This window comes from Spodoptera frugiperda, chromosome 27, assembly GCF_023101765.2.
Source record: "Spodoptera frugiperda isolate SF20-4 chromosome 27, AGI-APGP_CSIRO_Sfru_2.0, whole genome shotgun sequence".
Lineage (NCBI taxonomy): Eukaryota > Metazoa > Arthropoda > Insecta > Lepidoptera > Noctuidae > Spodoptera > Spodoptera frugiperda.
This window is the reverse complement of record NC_064238.1, coordinates 9,906,433-9,918,444: the sequence shown is the minus strand read 5'-3', so window position 1 is coordinate 9,918,444 and position 12,012 is coordinate 9,906,433. Positions and strand designations below refer to the sequence as shown.

At 35.1% G+C, this 12,012-nt stretch overlaps 1 protein-coding gene and 1 long non-coding RNA gene across 3 annotated transcripts in view; one reads left to right on the top strand and one right to left on the bottom strand.

Annotated features, from left to right (window-relative positions):
- Window positions 1-12,012, bottom strand: part of LOC118263850 (uncharacterized) — an 85,249-nt gene that overhangs the window by 24,264 nt on the left and 48,973 nt on the right. The gene's annotated exons all lie outside the window — the stretch shown is intronic.
- LOC126912577 (uncharacterized) lies at window positions 9,335-11,006 on the top strand. Its single transcript, XR_007707281.1, has 4 exons — window positions 9,335-9,569; window positions 9,781-9,988; window positions 10,142-10,330; window positions 10,650-11,006. It is a non-coding gene; the product is annotated as an uncharacterized LOC126912577 (long non-coding RNA).

Below are 12,012 nucleotides of genomic sequence, written 5' to 3'. Positions count from 1 at the left end.
ACGAACAATAATTTGTTGTTTCGGGTCTGGGTTTCATGTGCGTGTGAACTTGTATGTTTGTAAACACCCACGATACAGGAAAAAGTATTAATGTGTGTGTGTGGGCAATGCTTAAATCATGATTTCGATATATCTGTGATAATAAGGACAGATTTGGTCTTTTAGTTTATCAAAATTTGAGTGTAGTTTTATTTATATAAAATGTAGTTACGCATTATTAGGTGTAATTAATGTATAAATCATCCATGTAGCTTTATATGAAATATATGAAACAAATGTTTATTTACAAGGATATATTCGATATTGGTAGAATTACTCATCTGATCGGTTTTCGATTAAGCAATCATCTGGATAAATCTGTAATTGGGACGAAGCTGGTCACCTGGAAATATGGATCTGACGCGCCGAGTATTGGTCTGATGGTGATAGGTACCTTTACTGAACTCAGTACATAATATTAACTTATTTAAAGAGTATGCTATATGGATTATATTTAGGTTAGTCACTTGTAATTTTTTTTAATGTATGCATTGAGTATCACATATTATATCATACATCATCAGTTATAAGTCACCAATGCTAACCAAAGGTCTCGTCTCACACGGAGAAGGTTTGAACATTAATCACCATGCCTGCTGAATGCGGGTTAGCGATTTCAAACTTATTATTAGAAACTATAAGCCCAGGTTTTCTTTACGACGTTTTCCTTCACCGTTTGTCATTGGTGTCTAAATAATCTTAGAGAGTACATATAATTTGGAAAAAGTCACATTGATAATTGCCATTGGTAGTTTTAGTACCCACACTCTTATGCACATTTATGCTACCATGCATCAATATGCAATACCAATGCATTTAATTAAACGAGTAGAATTGAATGTCTTGAAGGTTTCAAATGTATTGCAACCAAATTTTGATTCTCCTGTTTGGTGTATGTTTTAAAATCACTTATCTTAAACGATTTATGTTCCTTAAAAGTAATTTGTCACTACTTTAATCTTAATAATTGTATGTGATCACCTATCTATACAGGCGTCTTTGGCGCCCAATCCCCTCGAACATTCGTCAAGTCAATAGCTTGTAAGCTCGTCCCGATTCGTCAGTTCATCTCACCTTATATTTTTGTTATTTTCTCTTCAGATTCTCGTTCGGCTGCCAATCAACCGTCGATCACGGTTGGTTATTTCTACACAATCTTTCCATACATTTTTTGCAAAGAATTTGGAACATTATTTCTTATGTTGAATAATGTATTGATGTATTGCTTTTGTTCGACAATGTCTTTGTATTTCGTTCGCCACTAGCTTTTCTATTATTGTATTTTTGAGATCAAAGTATTCTGGTTTACACGTTGTGTAAGATTTGTTTGTATGACTTCTGTTGTTTGTGATTGAATAAGAAATACTAAATCAAAGGTAATCAATCAAAAATAATCTTTCATGTAACATTATTTAGGTCTAGCACCAATAGAAATTCCTATTGAACAGTGCGAAGCGTTTGTACTTGCAAACTGAAATAGATAACTGGTTATAAAGGTTAAAAAGTATTAAAAAGTAAAAATACAACAAAGCTGGAAAGGACCGTTCAAAGTAAATATTTCCTTAAACACAAACTGACTGTTATCTCCATATTCTAGAGTCGAGACATAAAACTTTACTGCCCCCTGCGGTCTTTTATGTCGAGATATTTCACATAATCCACTTACACCGCACGGCAAAATGAGCGTAAAGTTATGACATAAAAAGTTTATTAAAGTTTAGTTTTCCTTGAAGATATTAAAATTAAACGAAGTTTACGTAACACCCAGCAGTCTTGGAATATGAAATTAAAAGACTTCTTGGTGGAAGGCCGCTACACTAATTTATTAGTCTTTACCTAAATGGTTTAGCCTCGGTATCACCTTCTTGAGTTAGTCCTGGAGCAGTTTTAATGTCTCTTCCTCGTTTCTTCTAGATATAAAAAAGTGGAAAAGACGTTACTGAAACGACTCAAGTAAGCGTCTTTTTCTTGGAATGCATATAATTCTTGTAAAATTCTTTGTTAACTGTAGGTCAAAGTTGTAAGATTTCTGTTTTTATTTTATTCATCTATCCTACATTACTTCACGTCTGTTTCCCATGGGGGTAGGCAGAGACAATGGACTGCCAATTGCTACGAATCGTCAATACCTCTATGGCTTCATCAACAGTCATCAGTTTTTTCATGCATGCTCGTCGGTTAAGGATACTTTTAATTTGACCCTTCTTTATCCTGAAATTAATAAATAGGTACTTATGCATCCTAAAATGTGATATTACACCGTCTATCTTCAACAGGGAACGGAAACTCATAAAGTTAGGTACACCTATTGTTGCTGTTTTCCTGCTGTTTAATTAAAAAGCGACAAAATAGTAACGAGGGTCGACATAGCTTGTAACATAGCTTCGTGCACATAACAAAGGGTTGGTAGTAAGTTCCTGTAACTTTTGTGTATGGTTTGGTAAGGTATGGTTGTTGTTTGTAGTATTTTATATACTTAGTTACGAGTAGGTATTTGTACTGTTGACATGAATATCATACTTTACTACTTTTAATTTAAACTTTCAATGCGTGAAAAGTTGTTTTAAATGCCACCTTTCAGAAATGGGCAGTGATTTATGACAAAGTTTTGTTTACATAATAACTATACATTAATTACAGAACTAGTAGAACTTTTCTCCATTAATGTACGTGAGTAAACCATGATTTTTAGGTGAGTAAGTTTTGTTAAAAAAATTAGAGAATCAACATAATCACTTAGAAAGTTAATTTCGTAAAAATATATTCACTCAATACCTTTCAATATAACCCAACCGTCTACAGCCGCAAAGGGCCTTTTGTACCGAACAACTCGAAAAACAAAATGGCGTAAACAAACCGTATCTGAAACGCGTATAACCCACACTTGGTTCTTAAACAACGCGAGAGGTATGTGACAGGAGTCCTTCATTACAACAATTGTTCGCATTTCTTCAAGCCTGGCTTGATAATGAGAATTCTTCACCTCCCATTCCCTACAGGTGAGGTCGGGGCACTTTCTATTTGTATTTCCATTGCTGTTTACTGAATTTATCCGTTTAGGGCTTTTCTCGAAAGTTATTTAGAGGTAAAGGGATGTGTACAAATGTTTAATTTTATTATATACGTGTGTTGTTTTTGTGGTTGTTACACAATGTAAAGTCTAAATTTATTAATTATTTGATTTGAATATAAGGTTCATTTTTTCCTTTGTGCGTTTGACATTTATTTATTTTATACTTTATTGCACACATACAAATAATAACTAAGTTTACATTGTAATAGTAATTTGAGTACAATGGGCGGTCTTATGTTACACACAGTTATGTTTATAAGGAAGTTTTTTCTCATAAAGGTAGATTAAAGATGTAGCATTTTTTTAACTATTTTATTAGACTTGTCTATACAAAAGACTGGGGCGCAAATTTGCACTCCGTTTTACTAGAAATATTTTCGTAATCTATGTATTTAAGAAATAAGAACTTAATAGTCAAAGTCAATTTCAAAATTATTTATTTTAATTAGACCAGGAAGGCACTTTTGAACGTCAAAGCAAATATAATAATATTTATAACGTCAGTCTGTCGGTCAGTCCTCTAGTGAAGCTATTTGCTCGTTCCAAAGTGTAGATTCCTATGGAGAAGAACGAGCAGGAAACTCCATAGGTTACTCTTTTCCAATCAGATTCACAATACAATTCATGGTTACATTGTTTCGATTGCTTCAACTATGTGAGAACAATGTAAAACTAATATTAAGTCAAAGTGATAGAAAAAGAAAATAACCCTGAGGACAACAAAATTAATGCAGTCTGGAGCTGACCAGTCTCAATTGACAGTGCCCGTTCACGGACATGACACCTACACCAGCACCGCCAAACTCAACCATATTGTATGAAATCTAGCGATCCAATGCCCGTGCCACCGCCAATGAGACCTTTGAGTGAGCATGACAACTTTGGAGTTGTCATGCTCACTCAAAGGCTGTACTTATACAATACTTTTAGGTTATAAAGATTACCTATGTCCTTTGTTATCTGCATGTATAATGATTTGTTCTATAGTGTGCTAAATGTTTTCTAATATTATCTTCTACGTTCTACCTTCTTTTTTGAGGACCTGACACTAAAAGTATGCAGTATGCTATAATAATTTTATTCTAACAAAAATATACCAAGTCATTTTCTTTTACACCCTTATTTTCAAAATCACGCTCAAAACTTATTCTCCAGTACAGCAACTTATTCCCAACAGCAACAAAATTTGAAAGCACCACGAAATAACGATGTCAACGATACATTTCTCACATTCGCAACAAACCAGCTGAGTGCACAATATAGAGAAATATAGAAATACCCGTGGTACCAAGTCTCTAGTGAAAAATATTTTAACTAAGTTCTTCTGAAGAAAATGTTTTCGCTGCTGTGAAAAATTTCTCAAGTTTTTCTAAAGGACGAAGTTACGTACTGAGACGAATGAGTCAACATTGTGTGGTGCCATTTATACGGGCGTGGAATTGTTTCGTGAATGTCCACTATTCTTTGTACCCCTAAAGAGGGGATTAACATAGTCTTCGCTTTTTATGGATGCCATTTTGACGGTTTATGTCCTTCCATTCTGAATGTACTGGGCGATTTCATTGTTGGGTGCCTTTTCTTTTATGAGTATCTCATATCTCTATGCAACTTCGTACGTGGATTGTATTCTTTTATATTTACAATGTCTATTGTCTTAAAAAACGTTGGATGAATAAATAAGTAGTTTCAATTCTTTTTGAAGAACAAAAGTATTACAAATAAATATTTATCGGAACGTCGGAAAAAGTGTTAGGCGAGAGTAGTTCAAATAAAAAATCGACAGAAGAAAGCAAACGAATAAACATTACAATACGATAACTTCTCCAAAGAAATATCTACAGCGAATAAATAACAGCGTAGAAGATACATCCAATCCATAAATCTCGAAACTCCTCCCAATCCTTTTCAACACAAGATAACAAAAAACCTTTACAAAATCAGACGAATGATTTACGAGATTAGAACAAATAAAAGTACAGATACCTACATCCCATCTTACGTAGTACCTACGCCAGGAAGCTTAGGCGGTAATGTAAGACAAGATGAATAAGGAATTCCTACTGAAAAGGTTCCTTTGTATAATTCATTTGTGGGTACATAAGTACCCGCTGCTGCATAAGTAGGGTCAAAGTCTTTTTGTACGGAACAACTCGTCTAAGGGGGCATTATGTTCATGTTGGTTGCTTAAAATAATAGCGTTTCATTATAGGAGGGACTTTGAGTTCGTCACGAAGATTGGAGTAAGAATTGGACTTTTGATGAAGTGTGATTTTGGAATGATGGTGATTTTTGCCCGAAAATCTGGAAAAGTACCTATGGTTTTTGTTGTAATATGGGTCTGAAATGGTCGGTAAAATAACTGATGTTGTTACTGTTACTGTTTTTATCATGAAGCAAGTACAAAGAGGAGATGCCATAATATGATTGTGCACTGTGACAAAACAAATGGATAGGTGTATAACCACTCAGAAAGTGACACATTAAAATGTGGATAATTGGCAACGTGTTTATAGTATGGGACTAAATGCTCCCCATAAAGTGTCACGCATTATGTTAAAGGGAAATTCGGTTATGACATCTCCTATTTGTATTTGTTTCATGGTTTTTACTTAAAAAAAGAAAGAGCGACCTTCAATAGAATAGATGACTAATTGTTATTTTAATGTCCGTCTTGTAGATTATTTTAAAACGTTTTACACGTATTATCTTCCGGAAACAAATACTTGAAATATCGCGTGACGTTATTTCTAGGTTCTTAACTGATGGACTAAATAGATGTTTAATTTTCGTACCCCGTCATCATCCCTATTCCAAAACTTAATTAAACATCGTCAGACAGTGTGGCCTGTCTCCTAAATGAAAATGAGCTATTAGCGGCTGTTGTCTGAAGGGACTATGGCTCAGTCTTGCTTAAACTGTTATGAGTAACCGACTTCCAACATAAACATATTCAGCTTAGCTGTAGAGATTATGCAAATTCGCAAACCTCGCCGCTATAGCCATTGTTAAGCAAAACCGTAGTAAATGATGAGCCCAGTAGGGTTAGGTTACTTTCCCATAGAGATTGGCTTATGTAGCTATGCTACGAAGATGTAATAGCTAAGCTGTGAAACTATGTGATCGTTTCCACTGATACTAAGCTATGTAGCTGTGCGAGGAAGATGCGTAACTTGAGTATGCGATGTATCGATAGTAGGGAAGCCATGAATCAATAGCACACATCCATAGCACGTATTTTTTCACATAAAACATAGCTGAGCTGAGTCCGTTTTTACCAGTGTTAAGCTGTGTGTACCAATGAATATGATTGGTGGAAGCCAAATGCATCCACAGCAACATAGCTTAGCACATCTCTGGCGGACAAGCACCCTTATTTAGACTAACTAAGGTGGCTCTATATTTTGATACTACTTTACACGAAGGTGTTAGTGTATGAACAACTATTAACCTTTCGACAATTGTAAAGGGAATGAATGCCATCGACAGCCTGTAAGACACCATTGCTGCTTGGCGATTAACATGCCTCAATCGCATTCTCGCTCGTTCCGTTATATACTTCGAGTGTTTCCAATTGACAATTGCAGAATAGCCTAGCTGAACTGTGGGTCTGATCTATAAAAGATTCATTCAGTTTTAAATAACAAATTATTAAAATTCAACGCAATGTTAGGTGTTATTTTCGATAGTTGTATTTAAGCAATCGTATTTATTCCAGTACAAATAAAAGCCTTCTTCCTGGTCAATCGCTTTGTAACCCTTTTCAAACTTTTCAGACTAAGCCTACCGAGCTATGTAAGTAGTTACTATGTCAAAAAGCGAACAAAGGGTCTATATTGTGACTCAAATCGTCAGCTATTGACCTTTGTGAACCTAAGTAATAGAATTTATTCTCAGACTTGGTGAAATCCGACCTTACACGCTCCGCATAGGAATCGTTCGCACAATAGATTTAATAAAAGAAAATAAAATCTTTGATTTTCTAAAGAAAGAAAATTTCGTATGAATTTCAATTGTTTTCTTGAACATGTGAACGAATTTGAAGCCAAGAACGTGGGTGTGGTTTGTTGTACCTATATAGGTACATACTATGGATATGTGAGGAAAAGAATAAAAGAATTCCTAAAAATATAAATTGAATAATAAATTATATTTATTTTTACAAATAGGTTACAATGTAACTCTTTTACACGTCAACCTCTTAAATAGGTAGATGAGGCCCGCATTTCCTATCCGACTACTCTGAGATGAAATAGTTCTCCTGTAAAATCCTGTTAGCTTTCCACTTATAAACACGTTATGCATTCTATAGAGTAATGATAACATAACTAGCAAGCCAGGCGAACTCCGTCTCGCCACCAATGAATTCCAAATTTTTCTTTGCTATATACCTCACGGAGCCCGGGATCTTTCCAACGAATGTAAAACCGAGGAAATCGGTTCGCGCATTCTGGAGTTATAGCGTCAAGAATCAAGAAGGAAAACCCGGCTTATTTTTATATTATAGATAATAATAAAATTATTATTTGAGAGTTGATCGAGCTGAACTGTCGAGTAGAATCCATGGCACAGGCTTTCGTTCACACATTCAGGATTGCTCTACCGAGGGACGTGCACCGTTCAGTAGTATTCACCGAATAGCGTGAGCCAAAGGATGTCTGTGCTTCGAGTAGGCTCGAAGGAAATTACTTTTATTTTAATTCGATCGAGCTTGTTCGGTGCGAGCCTTCGAGCAGTAAGTTTTTTTTTATACATTTGATGGGTCGACGTTTGACTGCTATCTCGCCTGGTGGTAAGTGATAATGCGACCTACGATGGAGCACGTCTGCCCATAAGCAAGTTATTGAAGCTTGAAGCGAAGCGCTTCGTGCGAGTGGGGTGGGATATCTATACCATGGTTTGCGGTCCACACATTGATTTTGACTAAAATACGTTACGTAAAACGTAAAACTGTCGAGTAATACTGTATGTGAGTACGGACCATTATATTTTATTGAAGTTTTTGTTTAACTAAGCAGATTTGGGATTCTATAAGGTCAGCGATGTAAGTAGTATACATAGAATGATGAGAATTCTAAGTTTGTTAAAATTATGTTTCAGATTTTATAAATGACGCCACTTAACCCAAGGCCATTCCCACTCTATCCCTCAGTCAAAAAGGTTTTTACATAGGTTATACGTTTAGGTAGTTAGTAGGTAGTTTTTGAGATATTGCAAGTTAATATATTTCGGTGAGTGAGCGGGGGAATAGCACAACTTGATTCCCCCTAGTCCTTTCCATCATCGAACCACAAGACAATCGGCGAGGCGTCACCGCTTCATGGTAGATATCCCACCCACTCGCACGAAGCGCTTCGCTTCAAGCTTTCTTGTGCGAACTGCTAGGGAGTGGAACTCCTTGCCAGAGTCTGTTTCCTGATGGGTATAACCTGGGTGTCTTCAAAGCCCCAGTGAATAGGTTGCTTATAAACCTCACGGAGCCCGATACCTTTCCAACAAATGCAAAACCGTGGATATCGGTTCATGCGTTCTGGAGTTATAGCGTCAGGAAGGAAAACCCGACTTATTTTTATATAATAGATTAGATATTTTAATATCTACGGCGATATTTTAATATCCTTATGTTTCCATTTCATTTTGGTCTAGGTACGTCTTGTTTGGATGTGCTTTGAGGAATACCTTGAAAAATATCTTTAACTTAATCTAAGTCTGAAAGGAGAATGGCAGAATTCGTACAGCATACTTTTTTTGGTGTTCCCTGATAAAATTTGTACCACTTATTGAGGGAACTAAACCATTAATTTTTTTGTAAAAATAATATTTTTAGAAGCTGGGGTTTAGCAAATATATCAATTAAAAGATTTTAGTAACGAAACGTAATATAATGAAACGAAACGTAGAAGACATGTTTAGTTAGTTGCCATTAATAAAATATCAGAAGGCTCGAAATGATAAATCAATATTTTGAAATAGAAATAACAGTAAATATAATCAACCAATTACAGGTTATACCTTAGAATATATAATTAATGCATATATATGCATAGAATCTTTATATTTATAGGAATTATTTTTGCCATCAGTATTTTTTTTGTAATGGCAATTATTTATTGACAGGTTCGTAAAATCCCTAATCTTTCAAAGTCTGTCCAGTTTTTGCCGTTGTTTTGTTTTGGATTGTAGTTTGTAACTTCATATTAAAGAAATTAAACAATTTAACAATTATCTGGCCATTTTTACGTTGAGTTGAGCAACTGCTTCTCCGTTCTCTATCTGTTGATACTACTTTCGCGAAAGGACGCTTTATTAATTGTGTTGTGTGTTACGTGTTTTATTGAAAATGACGAGTTTGCAATGCATCAATTGCAATGTTCGCTTGTCCCGAAGAAGAAGACACGCTTTATCAAATGACGGTGAAGATATCGTCAACACTAATCGTCTGTGGACATATCTTAGAGATGTAAGTAGTTTCCACATAAAATTGTGTGTACGAATGGGCCATAGTTACGAACTTCAATAACTTTTACGTGTGATATCACACTAAATAAACACATAAGTAATCGGTAACATGTATTATTTACTTGCCTTAATTGGTTTGCATAACACTGTTATAATTTATTAGTACCTATTATTTTGGTGAGCCATACTCAAAATCATTTAATTATTTCTAGATTACACCAGATGACCATGTTTACCATGAATGCTGGCAGCTAGCTAGTCATTCATGTTCTTCTGATAATATGCCGAGAAGACACATAGGCCATCAGTGTTTGTGTTGTATGTGGACAACCCATACTAAGAATCAGGCAATGCAGAATTTTGATTGAAGAAAAACAAAGAACGGCTTACACAATTGCTACTTAGATATAACCACGACAGGTATAAATAAGAACATGTACATATTATAACTTTTATCAATTCGGTATTTTATTTATTTGAAATAAACTAAGAAATAAAACAATGTTAATATTTTCCACTAATAGCATGTATGTTTAAATGAAAGCTTTTCTTTATTTATATTATTTATTTTAGCTTCATCCTGACGATAAAGCTTGTGTGCGGTGTTGGTTAAGAGTGAAAACTAAGGATACTTCACCAAATGAAGATATTCAACCCGTTGAACCTTATCAGCAGGAAAGTGATAATTCTGAACTGATGTGTGCTGCACGTGGTCAAAGTCTTACTCCCGACAACACTGCTTGTTTGTTGGAGCACCAGCAGGTATATAATAATATGAAATAACATATTTATAGTAATTAGCTAGCTAAAAACGCAATCCAAAGAGCAATTACAATTTTATGTTGCTAAATGTAAGACACTAATGATGTTGGCTCTACTAACAACAACAAAAGGATACTGGTCTTTCCATTCTCTACTCCAGTGAACAATAAATATGTTTAGTATTTTTTGAAAGGTCTTCGGTAAAAACCAATCATTGTGTGTCAAGATTAATTCTCTAGCCTGATCATGTTTTGCGCAATTTATATCTATCATATGTAAATACTTAATTTTGAATTACATGAATGTTATTTCTTTACAGACACCTTCCATTAATGAAGTTTGTGAAGTTTGCTGGGGCCAAGTATGCAATTTGAACTTCTATGTTCCAGATGGTCTATGTTGCTTCAAGCTAAAATAAAGTCCTGCCACTCTTCTCCTAGAACTTATTTTGTTTTCATAGTTGCAGAAACAAATATGAATAGCCGGGACACAATCAAAAGTGATTGCTGTAATTGTATTGTAGGTTTAAGAACAGTGGGATGCTGCTCACATGTTATGAGCATTCTTTGGTATTTGAGTTATGCTTGCCATGAGGGTATGAGCCGACCTGCCCCTTTCTTGGATGAAGTAATATTAAGAACCAATCAAGTAATTATAAGAAAATAAAGTAAATGAAATTCCTTCAAAAACTAAGTTGTTTTATTTATTTACCTACACTGAAAACTTCATCAGCTCTTAATCATTATCAAACTATTGTAGACCGCTGCTGGACATAGGTCACTCCTTAAGCACCCTACTGAATGGGTAAATTCTCATGTCAATTTATCAACTTCCTATATTCTTTTTCATTTAAACAATGTTTATGTGCTTAGTGCTTACACATGATAAAGAACAAAGGGTAATGTTGGGACCACCTCTCAATAGTAATGAGACACCCTTCTATAGATAAATATTCTCAAACTGAATAAACTTACTAAAGTACTACAATTAAGCTTAAGCAATTAACCTTTTTTATGCAAAAAGTTGTTAACGAGCAGACGGATCATCTGATGGTAAGCAATCGCCGCCGCCCATGTACACCTGAGGCGTTAGAAGTGCGTTGCCGGCCTTTTGGGGGTTCGGAATTTAAGGGTTGTTAGGGAAGGGGTAATTGCGCCTCCGGTAACCTCACTCACTCAACGAAATACAACGCCAACGCGAAACAAACTCTTGACAATGATGATAGTAGCTTACTTTATTACAAGATAAATGTTCCATAAGTCATTTCTTATCTTCCTACTATTTCTCCTTCCGAAACACGAAGGAGACTTTCTATGATGGTCACCCATCCACACACCAAAGTCGACAAGGGTTGCTTAACCTTGGCGATTGACCTATGCTTTTGATATTATTAACTGCAAGCTTCTCTACTAGCCCATTCCTATTATATGTATATTCTACTATTCTACCTTAAAATATCCATATTTACAGAATATTCCCATTGGCCATAGACAAACCTAACCTCAAACATAAAACTGGCTATATCTCTTATCTCCCAGCTTCTAAAAATCTGAGAATTTTTATAGGGCTTTCCAATCATGTTTACTACCAATTAAACCCAAAAATATTCGGGAACACGAAAATTTTTTGCTGTACGAAACTCCCATACAAACCTGCCATTCTCCTTATACCATATGTTTTCC